This window comes from Nycticebus coucang, chromosome 22, assembly GCF_027406575.1.
Source record: "Nycticebus coucang isolate mNycCou1 chromosome 22, mNycCou1.pri, whole genome shotgun sequence".
Classification (NCBI taxonomy): domain Eukaryota; kingdom Metazoa; phylum Chordata; class Mammalia; order Primates; family Lorisidae; genus Nycticebus; species Nycticebus coucang.
Genome location: NC_069801.1, coordinates 21,376,800 through 21,389,551, shown reverse-complemented (window position 1 = coordinate 21,389,551; position 12,752 = coordinate 21,376,800). Strand labels below are relative to the sequence as shown.

At 41.6% G+C, this 12,752-nt stretch overlaps 1 protein-coding gene across 4 annotated transcripts in view; it reads left to right on the top strand.

Annotated features, from left to right (window-relative positions):
• Positions 1–12,752, top strand: part of WASF2 (WASP family member 2) — a 112,977-nt gene that overhangs the window by 63,282 nt on the left and 36,943 nt on the right. Inside the window, exon 1 of one of the 4 annotated variants that reach the window (XM_053575871.1) lies at positions 4,870–5,068. The exons of the other annotated variants lie outside the window; for them this stretch is intronic. The gene's annotated coding sequence lies outside the window, so the exon portion shown is untranslated. Of the gene's footprint in view, positions 1–4,869; positions 5,069–12,752 lie in introns of those variants that run through there. 4 annotated transcript variants of the gene reach the window in all.

The following is a 12,752-nucleotide window of genomic DNA, read 5'->3' as shown; positions in this document are numbered from 1 at the left end:
CATGCCAAAATAATTTTTTTTTAATTTTTAATTTCAGCTTGCTTGTTCATTCTTCTTCGTTTAAACTACTCTTTTTTTTTTTTTTTTTGTTCATTTTCTTTCTTCTTTTTTTTTTTAATGTTCTTCCTCTGGAGATGCTCTGTCTCCTTGCCTCCTATCCCCTTGCCTCCCCAGTAGCTGGGATTACAGACACTCACCACAACGTCTGGCTGTTTATGATGTTAGTAGAGACGAGGTCTTACGCTCTGGCTCACTGCTGTTCATACTGGTCTCAAACTTCCGAGCTCAGGCAGTCCACCCGCCTCGGCCTCCCACAGTGCTGGGACTACAGGCGTGAGCCACCACGCCCGGCCCCAAATAATTTTCTTGATGAATCCATTAAACTTTCAAGATACAGCCCATAGTTTTAGCATCAATTATAAATTCTACTTTTCTATACTGCTGTCCCCCACATTAAGAAATCGATCTATGGGGCGGCACCTGTGGCTCAGTGAGCAGGGCGCCGGCCCCATATACCGAGTGTGGCAAGTTCAAGCCCAGCCCCGGCCAAACTGCAACAAAAAAATAGCTGGGCGTTGTGGCGGGCACCTGTAGTCCCAGCTACTCGGGAGGCTGAGGCAGGAGGATTGCCTAAGCCCAGGAGTTGGAGGTTGCTGTGAGCTGTGTGACGTCACAGCACTCTACCCAGGGCCATAAAGTGAGACTCTGTCTCTACAAAAAAAAAAAAAAAAAAAGAAATCAATCTATAATTTTATCTTTTCACTTCCTGGCTCTTCTGACACGTGTCTCTACTAAAGGGACCTAATGGTCACAGTTCATTTCACTTTAGCTCCCACTTCTTGTCTCATTCCTTGCCTTTTCTCTGATTTTTTTCTTCATAGTCAGCAAGAACCTTTCCAGTGTTTAGAGATTTTTTTTTTCCCAGCAGATTCTGTTCATCTTATTCAGTATTTAATGAAGGTTCAATGGGTGATAAAAGTGCTGTTTGGCAACTCTGGATTTAAAAGATGGTGCCTTCCCTCAAAGAGCTCACAGTATTTTCCTGGTACAACTGCAGTACGGAATGGCTGCTATAATAGAAGGAATAATTGAGTGCTATTGGAGTAGAGGGGAGCTTGATCTTAGTTTGTGGAAAAGTAAAAAGTAGCTCCTTTCTATGAAAAGGGTTGGGGATGTTCAGCCTCATCAGTAAACAGGGAAATGCAAATTTAAACTATAGAGATATACTGGTTTAATGTTCATCAGATTGGCAAAAATTAAAAGTCTGACAAAAAATGTTGGCAAGCGGGCGGCGCCTGTGGCTCAAAGGGGTAGGGCGCAGGCCCCATATGCCGGAGGTGGCAGGTTCAAACCCAGCCCTGGCCAAAAACTGCAAAAAGAAAAAAAAAATGTTGGCAAGGATATTAAGCAACTAGAACCCTGAAAGTAGGAGCATGAATTAATGCAGCCATTTTTTCAAAATAATTTGGTGTTATCTCATGGCTAAAGATGTGTATACCCTATGACCAAGATGTTCCATTCCCAGGTATTTACCCCAAATAACTATATACAGGGGCAACAGGAGACAAAACTGTCCATAGCAACACTATTGGCAAGAGCAAAACAGACTATCAAAAAATCTAAACTGGAAAAACACACCAGTGTCCATCAACCTGAGATTAGATAAGTAAATTGTGATATGTTCATAGAACAGAATACTACATAACAGTGGATTTAGTAAATTGCAACTGTAGCAACATAAAGAACTAATTGTAGAGTGACAATGTTGTTGAAGATTGCGTACACCAGCTGCTTGGGAGGCTGAGGCAAGAGAATGGCGGAAGCCCAAGAGTTAGAGGTTGCTGTGAGCCGTGTGACGCCATGGCACTCTACCCGAGGGCGGTACAGTGAGACTCTGTCTCTACAAAAAAAAAAAAAAAAGATTAGAGACGTGAAGTGTGAAGTTCAGTAACACATGGGACTAAACACTATAACGTTTAGAGATAGAAATGGGATAAAAATTATATACAAAAGCACATACTTCAGGTAGAGGTTATCTCAGGGTAAGGAAGAGATGGGTTTATGAGAGGCATGCAGGGGCCTTTGAAGCTAATGGGAGTATTATTCTTGTTCTTTTTTTCTTTTGAGACAGAGCTTCAAGCTGTTGCCCTGGGTAGAGTGCTATGGCATCACAACTCACAGCAACCTCCAACTCCTGGGCTTAAGCGATTCTCTTGCCTCAGCCTCCCAAGTAGCTGGGACTATAGGCACCCTCCACAATGCCTGGCTATTTTTTGGTTGTAGTTGTCATTGTTGGCAGACCTAGGCTGGATTGGAACCCGCCAGCTCTGGTGTATGTGGCTGGCGCTTTAGCCACTTGAGCTATAGGCGCCGAGCCAGGGAGTATTATTCTTAGACTGGATGATAGGTACCCTGATACTTGCTCTATCATGATTTCTTTACCTTATATATATTTAAAAAAAATTTTATGTATTAATGTTTTTAAAGCATTAAGGAAAGATTAGTCCTGCACTGATGAATCACAGTAAAAAAAAAAAGGAAAAAGATTAGTGACACCTGATCTAGCCTAGTGTTCCCTCTAGTTCTTCTTTCACATAAATACACATTTTTCAAAATATAAAAACTAAGGCCTAGAGAGATTAAGTACATTAGTCCCTCCTTATCTGTAGTTTTTATGTGTGATCAGTTGTGGTCCAAAAATAGGTGAGTACATTATAGTTAGATAGTTTGAGAGAGAGACCATATTTACATGATTTTATTACCATATTTTGTTATAATTGTTCTATTTATTGTTGATCTCTTACTGTATCTTTATAAATAAAATTTTATCGTAGGTATTTTTAGGAAAAATCATACTGTATATAGGGTTCGGTACTGTCAGTAGTTTCAGGCATCTTCTGGGGGTCTTGGAACTATTCCCATGAATGGGGAGGCTACCGATGTAATTTAATTGTTTAAGGGAGGAAACTTGTCAGTGATAGAACCTGGTCTCAGTCTCATATAGAGCTCTTTCTATCATCTGATGTTGCAACTCTCCTGTTAGGTAGATTCTATCGATCAATTAGCAGTGCTTCCACTTGGACTACTGCCTCAGTCTTTCACCCAGTCCTGTAGCACATCCTCCACACTGCTGCCAGAGAGAGCTTTCTAAATGCAAATCTGATCATGTTGCTCTCTGGCCTCAAGCTTACAAATCCCTATGCCTTCAGCACACTCCAAGTGTTACAGTGTGGCATACAAGGCTCTCTGTGCCTTGGCTTCTGCCTGCCTTAATTAGCCTCATCACTGGTGACTTCCTGCACTTCAGCCACACCATGCTATTTGGTGTTCCTGGAACACTGTTTGCCTCTGTACCTGCTGCTTTCTCCACCTGGAATTTCTCTTAACTAGCCTTATTTGTCTATAGACACCCTTTCTTAACTGACTCCCCACCCCCACCCCAATTAGAGTTGGATGTCTCCATAATACCTTGAACTTAGCATTTGCAGTCACTTATCACAGAGTCTAATTTATGTCCTCTTTTTGTTTATCTCCTTCACTAGCTTGCAAGCTCTATGAAGGTAATGAAAGTTGGAAGTAATAATACCTTGTGTGTATGGCACAGTGCCTGGTCCATAAAGTTCAGTAAATGAATGAATGAACAGATAATTGTATGTTACTTTATACAAATGCTACCCACACACATATAACTTTTTTTTAAAGAAAATTTTGCTATGTTGCCTAAGCTGGTTTTATGTATTTATTTATTTATTTTTGTTTAGCAGGCCTGGGCTGGGTTTGAACCCACCAGCCCCAGAGCATGTGGCTGGTGCCCTAACCGCTTAGCTACGGGCGCCCCATCCTAAGCTGGCTTTAAACTCCTGGGTTCAAGTGCTCCTCCTGCCTCAACCTCCCAAGTACCTGGGACTGTGGGAATGGGCCATTGCATAGACAACTATATTTTATGCACTATATAGACAACTATATTTTATAGTTGTCATTTGTATTCCAGATTTTGAGCAGCTGTATCTGTATTTTTAGAGGAAAATGAACAAGGAAGGTTGGGAGGGAGAAAGCGAAAGAGGCAATGGAAAGGAAAAGAAAGGAAGAGAAAAATTTGAAAGAAAAAGCAGGCAGATGGGTACGCGGATGGATAGGAAAAAGAATTGGGGGGAAGGAAGCAAGGAGCTGATTTGAGAGGGAAAAGAAGGATTCAGGGACTTATTAACATTTTAGGCATAGTGCCTAGAACAGTGGTTCTCAATCTGTGGGTCATGACCCCTTTGGGAGTCGAACAACCCTTTCACAGGGGTTGCCTAAATACATCCTGCATATCAGATATTTACATTATGATTCATAACAGTAGCAAAATTATAGTTACGAAGTAGCAACGAAAATAATTTTATGGTTGGGGATCACCAAAACATGAGGAACTGTATTAAAGGGTCGCGGCATTAGGAAGGTTGAGAACCACTGGCCTAGAGAGTTTAAGACAGCCTGGATTCATTCAAGCTTTGGATGTATGCTAATTTTCATGACTTACCTTATTCTGACCTTCCTTAGCTTTTTTGAAATTCTCTCCCTTGGCTAATAATTCTATCTTTTTCTCTCTTTATATTAGGGAGTACAAGCTTTGAGGCACATGAATAAAATGGAAATGGCAAACAGCTCATGTTGGTCAAGGTGGCTTTAGTTTCTAATTTATTTTATTTTATTAAATCATAATTGTGTACATTAATGCATTTATGGGGTAGTGTGTGCTGGTTTTTATATACAATTTGAAATACAACAAACTGGTTAAGTAGTTTCTAATTTTTTTTTTTTTTTTTTTTTTTTTTTTTTTTTAGGCAGAGCCTCAAGCTGTCCACCCTGGGTAGAGTGATGTGGCATCATAGCTCTCAGCAACCTCCAACTCCTGGGCTTAAGCGATTCTCTTGCCTCAGCCTCCCGAGTAGCTACAACTACAGGCACTCATCACAACATTTGGCTATTTTTTGGTTGTAGTTGTCATTGTTTGTCAGGCCTGGGCTGTATTCGAACCCGCCAGCTCTGGTGTATGTGGCTGGCGACTTAGCCACTTGAGCTACAGGCACCGAGCCAGTAGTTTCTAATTTTTGACTTCTCACACTACTGTGTCTTCCCAAGTTGGACCCCTGATTGTTTCCTTGGGCTTGAAGAGTATACATAGATCCTTTCTTATAACCCGGAGAGAGGCAAGGAACCTTAATTCTAAAACAAGTTGGACTTGTGCTATTCAGATTGGGTTATCTTCCCTTAGAAAGCCATACTATAAAACTACAAGTCCTGACACTCTTTATCCTTACCTTCGTGAAGTCAAAGCACAAGAACTACTAACTGGCTTCATTCATTTGATAAAAATGTATTGGCTTGGTGCCCTTAGCTCAGTGAGTAGGGCACCAGCTACATACACCGAGGCTGGCAGGTTCGAGCCCAGCCCCAGCCCTGCTAAAACAACAACGACAAATGCAACAATAACAAAAAAAATAGCCAGGCGTTGTGGCGGGCACCTGTAGTCCCAACTACTCAGGAGGCTGAGGCAAGAGAATCGCTTAAGCCCAAATTGAGGTTGCTGTGAGCTGTGATGCGACAGCACTCTACCAAGGGCGACATAATGAGACTGTCTCAAACAAAAAAAAATTATTGAGCATTCTCTTGGTACTTAGCACAGTGGTAGGCACTAGGTTTGGAGATGACTTACAGCACTCACCTCAGCAAACTCACAATCCAGTGAGAGAACACGTAAGAAAATCAGTCATTTTGGGGCGGCGCCTGTGGCTCAGTCGGTAGGGCGCCGGCCCCACATACCGAGGGTGGCGGGTTCAAACCCGGCCCCGGCTGAACTGCAACCAAAAAATAGCTGGGCATGGTGGCGGGCTCCTGTCGTCCAAGCTACCCAGGAGGCTGAGGCAAGAGAATCGCTTGAGCCCAGGAGTTGGAAGTTGCTGTGAGCTGTGTGATGCCATGGCACTCTACCCAAAGGGCATAAAGTGACACTCTGTCTCTACAAAAAAAAAAAAAAAAAAGAAAATCAGTCATTTTAATCCAGTGCATGACAAAGTATCATGGAAATTTAGAGAACCATTACGGCTTGTGGGAGAGGGGACACCAACCTCCTTTTTTTTTTTTTTTTTTTTGTAGAGACAGAGTCTCACTGTACCGCCCTCGGGTAGAGTGCCGTGGCGTCACACGGCTCACAGCAACCTCTAACTCTTGGGCTTACGCGATTCTCTTGCCTCAGCCTCCCGAGCAGCTGGGACTACAGGCGCCCGCCACAACACCCAGCTATTTTGTTGTTGTTGCAGTTTGGCCGGGGCTGGGTTTGAACCTGCCACCCTCGGCATATGGGGCCGGCGCCCTACTCACTGAGCCACAGGCACCGCCTGACACCAACCTCCTTCACGTTGAGGCCCATCAAGAAATGTTTTGCTTAAAAAAAAAAAAAAGAAATGTTTTACTTAAGCCTCAATCTTATAACTCCTCAGATGGTGGAGTTGTAGTAGGTGGTCAGATTTGAGAAAAATTATGAATGTAATAGAGAATAGGATACAATGGGGAGCCATGAGAAGGTGTGTAGGACTGCAGTGAAGTGTGTGTGTGTGTGTGTGTGAGAATCTCAAGAGATGAGACTGTAGCTAAAGGGGCCATACTGTGAGTGACCTTTCCTACTTTCCTAGATGAAAGGGATTATCAGTGGAAGTGTTTTCATTCGTACAGTGTTAGGTATTTAGTGTTTCTCCTACTATTGTCTCTTGACTAACCAAGTTTTATCATGTTTTCTTTGATTTGCTCTTTTTATGATACAAGAATTTGGAGCCCTCTTTCTTTTTATTCTTTAGGTGATTCCTCTTTGAGTACTATTTAGTCAAACTTCACCCAAAAGCATTGTGGAATGGATGATGCATTGCTTTTAAGGCAGCTTGGAAGGAGGAGGATTTAAATGACCTTCAAAGACTAATGTCAGGCCCCCATGTCAGTGTCACTGCAATTCATGCATGCATAGAGAGTGGGAAAGGGGACTTAATTATGGAGGAGGAGAATTGTAACCCTTCTTGAATGGGTAGTTGAAAGTCCTGGGCCCGCCCCTAAGCCGCAAAAAAGGACTTTCTTGTATTTGCTGGCAAGAGGTCAGAGGGAGGGCGCACATAAATACCATCCTCCCTCTGGGGTGTGTGAGCCAGTCTTATTCTTTTACTTCCACAGGTGCAGAATAGGTTCACCAAATAGTATTCTCATCTCTATTGAACAGAATTTGGCATCTTACTGTCTTTCTCCAGAAAATCAATCCTTTTAAAGCCTGGAAGATGGCAATTTTAGGCTAACAGGCATTTAAAGACACCTTTTTAACTTTCGGGGTTTGGGCTAATAAGATATATTTTCTACAGAAATACCAGTGTTATTAAGATAAAACTTGAATCATTTAAGTATTTCAAGGGGCTTAGTTTTAGCTGTTAGTGCATCTTTTACCTTTGAAATTAATTCTTAGTGTCTTTTAATGGTGCTGTCCTTCTAGAGCAGTTATCCTCATCATATACCAGGCTCCATTCTTTCTGCTAACCTTTGGAAACTGTTCAGAGTCCATTAGTGCTTAGGGGTGAGAGAACCCACAGCAACCCATGTCACTATCCTTTTAGACCAAAAGAAAACTTAGGATAGTTAGGCTAGAGGACAGCAGAAGCCAGCCTTTCTTTCTAATCAGGAACTGCTCCAACATGGCTAAAATCAAATAACTAAGGGAATTAGTCATAGTTAGCCTCATTCATTTCATTAATTTGTTTAGTGAAATGGTATCAGTGAGGCAGACCTATACCTTTGGCTCATTAATATAAGGTCTGAACAAAAAATCTATTTCAGTGAAATCTTGGGAGTTATCTAAAACACATGATGTGTCTTTTTTTTTTTTTGTAGAGACAGAGTCTCACTTTATTGCCCTTGGTAGAGTGCCGTGGCGTCACACAGCTCACAGCAACCTCCAACTCCTGGGCTTAGGTGATTCTCCTGCCTCAGCCTCCCGAATAGCTGGGACTACAGGCGCCCGCCACAACGCCTGGCTATTTTTTTGTTGCAGTTTGGCCGGGGCTGGGTTTGAACCCGCCACCCTCGGTATATGGGGCCGGCGCCCTGCTCACTGAGCCACAGGTGCCGCCCCACATGATGTGTCTTAATAGAACTTTTCTACTTTGGAGAGAAATTGTACAAATGACCCACTTGTTACCTTTACAGCATATATATTCATACAATTCTTGCTATATTTTTCTTTTTCTTTTTTTTTTTTTAAACAGAGACTCATAGTTTCATACGCAATCTAGAGTGTTGTGGTATTAGCCTAACTCACAGCAACCTCAAACTCCTGGGCTCAAGTGATCTCCCACCTGGGCCTCCCAGGGTGCTAGGATTACAACCATAAGCCACTGTGCCCAGCCTAGTTCTTGCTATTTCTGAAGTTTGGAGAAAGTTCTGTTAATGTAATTCTAATTTTACTTTTATAAATGTATATTCATATCTTAATACTCATTAAGATTTTGGTAGGAGGTTAAAGCAAGTCTAGCCTTCAAGGGGAAAAAAAAAAACATTTTGATAGTAGATAGAAAAACAAAGGTCAATCTTAATTTCTCATCTATGTAAGACTCTTCCCTCCTTTCTAATAAATATTATTCAGTTCTCAGACCTTGGCAGAACCAAAGCAGTAAATGGAGACTTAGCTATGCAGTTTACTTACCATTGGTCAACAAAAAGGGATAAAAACCAAAGATAGCTGCAGAGGGAAAATGTTATATAACAGCAAACTTGAAGGGCAAGAGACCAGAGAGCAAGAAGAATGTTTGGGGGTGGTCCCAGATAGCTATGATTGGGTAATGGATAGTTCAGGCTGCTGTACTAAAGACATTCCTCTAACAAATTTTGTCTTGGAATTGTCTTCCCAAGTAATGCTTTTATGATTAGAATGCCACTGAATTTATCTCCAGTCTTTTTGTCCCACTAAGGCAGTGGTTCTCAACCTTCCTAATGCCACAGTGTATTTTCATTGTTAAAAAGGGGGTCGTGACCCACAGGTTGAGAACCACTACACTAAGGCATTAGAATATAAAACAGACTCTTTAACATGATTTATAGCAGAGAAGAAGTAGTACCAGTTCAGTTTGGGCAGGTGGTATTTAATTACCTCTCTCTGTGAAAGTGGGGCTGTTGCCACCAAAATTGTTAGTAGGTGAAATCACAACAGCTTTATATATATATATAAATTTTTTTTTTTTTTTTTTTTTTTAGACAGAGTCTCAAGCTGTTGCCTATCTCACAGCAACCTCAAACTCCTGGGCTTAAGGAGGTTCACCAAATAGTATTAGAGTACTACAGTGTCATAGCTCACAGCAACCTCAAACTCTTGGGCTCAAGTGATTCTCTTGCCTCAGCCTCCCAAGAAGCTGGGACCATAGGCGCCCACCACAATGCCCGGCTATTTTTTTTGTTGTTGCAGTTGAGTTGAGCTATGGGTGCCACCTATATATGTATGTATATATATATATTTCTTTTTTAACGGGCATCAGTTTCTTGCATTCTTAAGGTCAAAGGTTAATTTAAAATATTAATGCTGAAAAGTTTAAGATATTAAATCTAGGCAAAAATACGTGTACATATTGTAATTACTTCCTTCTTACAATTAAAGTAGTTGGATTATATTTAATGAGCTATTTACATTTAATAATTAAAAGAGGGGCGGCGCCTGTGGCTCAGTCGGTAAGGTGCCGGCCCCATATACCGAGGGTGGCGGGTTCAAACCCGGCCCCGGCTGAATTGCAAAACAAAAAATAGCTGGGCGTTGTGGCGGGCGCCTGTAGTCCCAGCTACTCGGGAGGCTGAGGCAAGAGAATCGCCTAAGCCCAGGAGTTGGAGGTTGCTGTGAGCTGTGTGATGCCATGGCACTCTACCGAGGGCCATAAAGTGAGACTCTGTCTCTACAAAAAAAAAACAATAATAATAATTAAAAGAGACTTATCTTTTCAGTATTCCCTGTATGCAAAAAGAGATGGGAGAAAAAACTCACTTCTGATATAATTGTCTTGACTTGGGCTAAATAGGAAAAACAACTGTGCATTTTAGAAAAAGGGTCAGAAGAATATTATATTAAAGTATACATGCATAGTTTAGGAATTGCCCATAGGAATGTGTTTTGGTTCATTGTAAGAGAAGACGAAAGATTAGGTGCTTTAAAAAAAAGTCCCTGATGACAAGATTTGAAGGGTTGAACAGTGAACAGAGAATGAAGTTTAAAGTGATTCTCAGAGATCCTGTAGATAAAAGTAACCCATCAGAAATAATGGAACTCCAAATGCCTACCTGTTTGAAAATGGGTTTTTTTGAAAAACCAAAGCATCTGAATATGTTATCTGAGGCTGGCACTTTAAATAAGCCAGTGTTGGGCTGCGCCTGTGGCTCAGTCGGTAAGGCACCGGCCCCATATACCGAGGGTGGCGGGTTCAAACCCGGCCCCGGCCAAACTGCAACCAAAAATAGCCGGGTGTTGTGGTGGGAGGCTGAGGCAAGAGAATCGCTTAAGCCCAGGAGTTGGAGGTTGCTGTGAGCTGTGTGAGGCCATGCACTCTACCGAGGGCCATAAAGTGAGACTCTGTCTCTACAAAAAAAAAAAATAAAGAAATAAAAATAAATAAGCCAGTGTTTATGTTGCTTAAAGTGAAGGATGTGAAGCCCCCGAGCAGCTGGCTAAAATTGGGTGTAGAGAGGGAGAAAGCAGTGTGTTATCCTCATTAACACCATTTCAGTTCTAGGGTAAATATGTCAGGAAGGCTTTCTTAAGTTAGCATGTAGTTTTTTTCTGAAGCGGAAGAACTAGTGTAGAGTTTTGTAGCATTCATGTATGAAGATGGGAAGTATGGGCCTATTTGTCTAACTTCTTAGTTGATGTGGTATCATGAAAAGACCGTGAACTTTGAATATAGATGGACCTGAGTTTAAAAGCTATCTGTGTGACTTTGATAAAATTATGGAATCATAGCTCAGTGCCCATAAACACAGTGGTTATGGCGCCAGCCACATACACCAAGGGTGGTGGGTTTGACGAACCTGGTCTGGGCCAGCTAAACAACTGCAACAAAAAAATAGCCAGGCACTGCAGCAGGCGCCTGTAGTCCCAGCTACTTGGGAGGCTGAGGCAAGGGAATCACTTGAGCCCAAGAGTTTGAGGTTGCTGTGAGCTGTGTGCCATGGCACTCTACCGAGGGTGACATAATGAGACCCTGTCTCAAAAAAAAAAAAAAAAAAATTATGGACTCACTGAGTTTTAGCTTTCTCATCTATAAAACCAGAATTTTATTAGAGACTTTAGAGAATTATTTTGAGGATTAGAGATATTCAAGAAAATGTGAATAAATATCTGGCACATTTTGGGAATTCAGCAAATATTTATTGAGCAGACACTGTAGGGTACAAAGAAGTGTTAAGAATCCCACCCTTGCCTCCAGATAGCTGCTGTTGCTATTACTACTTCTGTTAGGCTTAAAGATACTTTGTTTTTCAATTTTTATACTCAAAGAGTTGTAAACCCCCCAAATCTGTGCTACAAAATAGAATATAATAGAAGGTTCAGCATACTTCTTTAGCACTTTTAGAGAGGAAGAAATGAATTCAGACTAGGAGAGTCAAGGAAAGTGTCTTAGAAGTGGTGATACTTGCCTTTGGGCCTTTAAGATGAAAGCGTTTTTTTGTTTGTTTTAAAATGAAATGCCATAATCCAGATAATAGTCTCATTGAGACTGTTTTGATTTCAAAGTACATAATATGAAAATACTGGGTCAACTCTTGACTACCATTCAGAAGACTGATACTTTTGTCTTAATCCTTAAAATTTTTCTAATATAAGCAGAGGTTGTACATTTTTCTCTGCATTTGTCTCCTGGAGAGCTAGTCTCAGAAAGTAAGAGGTTCACCCACTACTTGACCTTCACTGAGACCAAGCAGGAGAGGACCAATTAGGAGAGCCCTCGTATGCGGTGGCTCACATGCCTGTAATCCTAGCATTCTGGGAGGCTGAATTGGGTGGATTGCTTGAGCTCATGAGTTGGGGATCAGCCTGAGCAAGAGCAAGATCCTGTCTCTAAAAATAGCTGGACATTTTGGTGGGTGCCTGTAGTCCCAGCTACTCAGGAGGCTGAGGCATGATGTTCTCACTTGAGTCCAAGAGTTTGAGGTTGCTTGTGAGCTGTAATGCCCCAGCACACTACCCAGGGTGAAAAAGTGAGACTCTTGTCTGCTCCACCCCGCCCCGAAAAAGAGAGACCTTGTATAATGCTTATTGTTGTATTTGGCCTGCTGTTCTTATTCCATTATCACAAGGCGTGAGTCCAAACAAACTCAGCATTCCTTTGAATTGGACTGTGAAGTATCAAATGCTGAGTACTTATTGGGTGCTAGGTACCCCTCTAGAAGAATTACATATGTTATTTCATCTTATCCTTACAATTATCCCGTGAGGTAGGTTTTATTTTTCCCATTTTACAGATGAGGCTCAGATTTACCAACCTCTTCCCTTAACTGAACATGCCTCTGGGTCAACAAAGCTACATTGATTTTTTATTTTTTTTTAAAGAAACTGGATCTTGCTATGTTGTCCAGGCTAGCCTTGAACTCCTGGGCTCAAGTAATCCTCCCACCCCAATATCCCAAGTAGCCGTGACTATAGGTGTGCGCCACCATGCTTGGCTAATTTTATTTTATTTATTTATTATTTTATTTATTTTTTG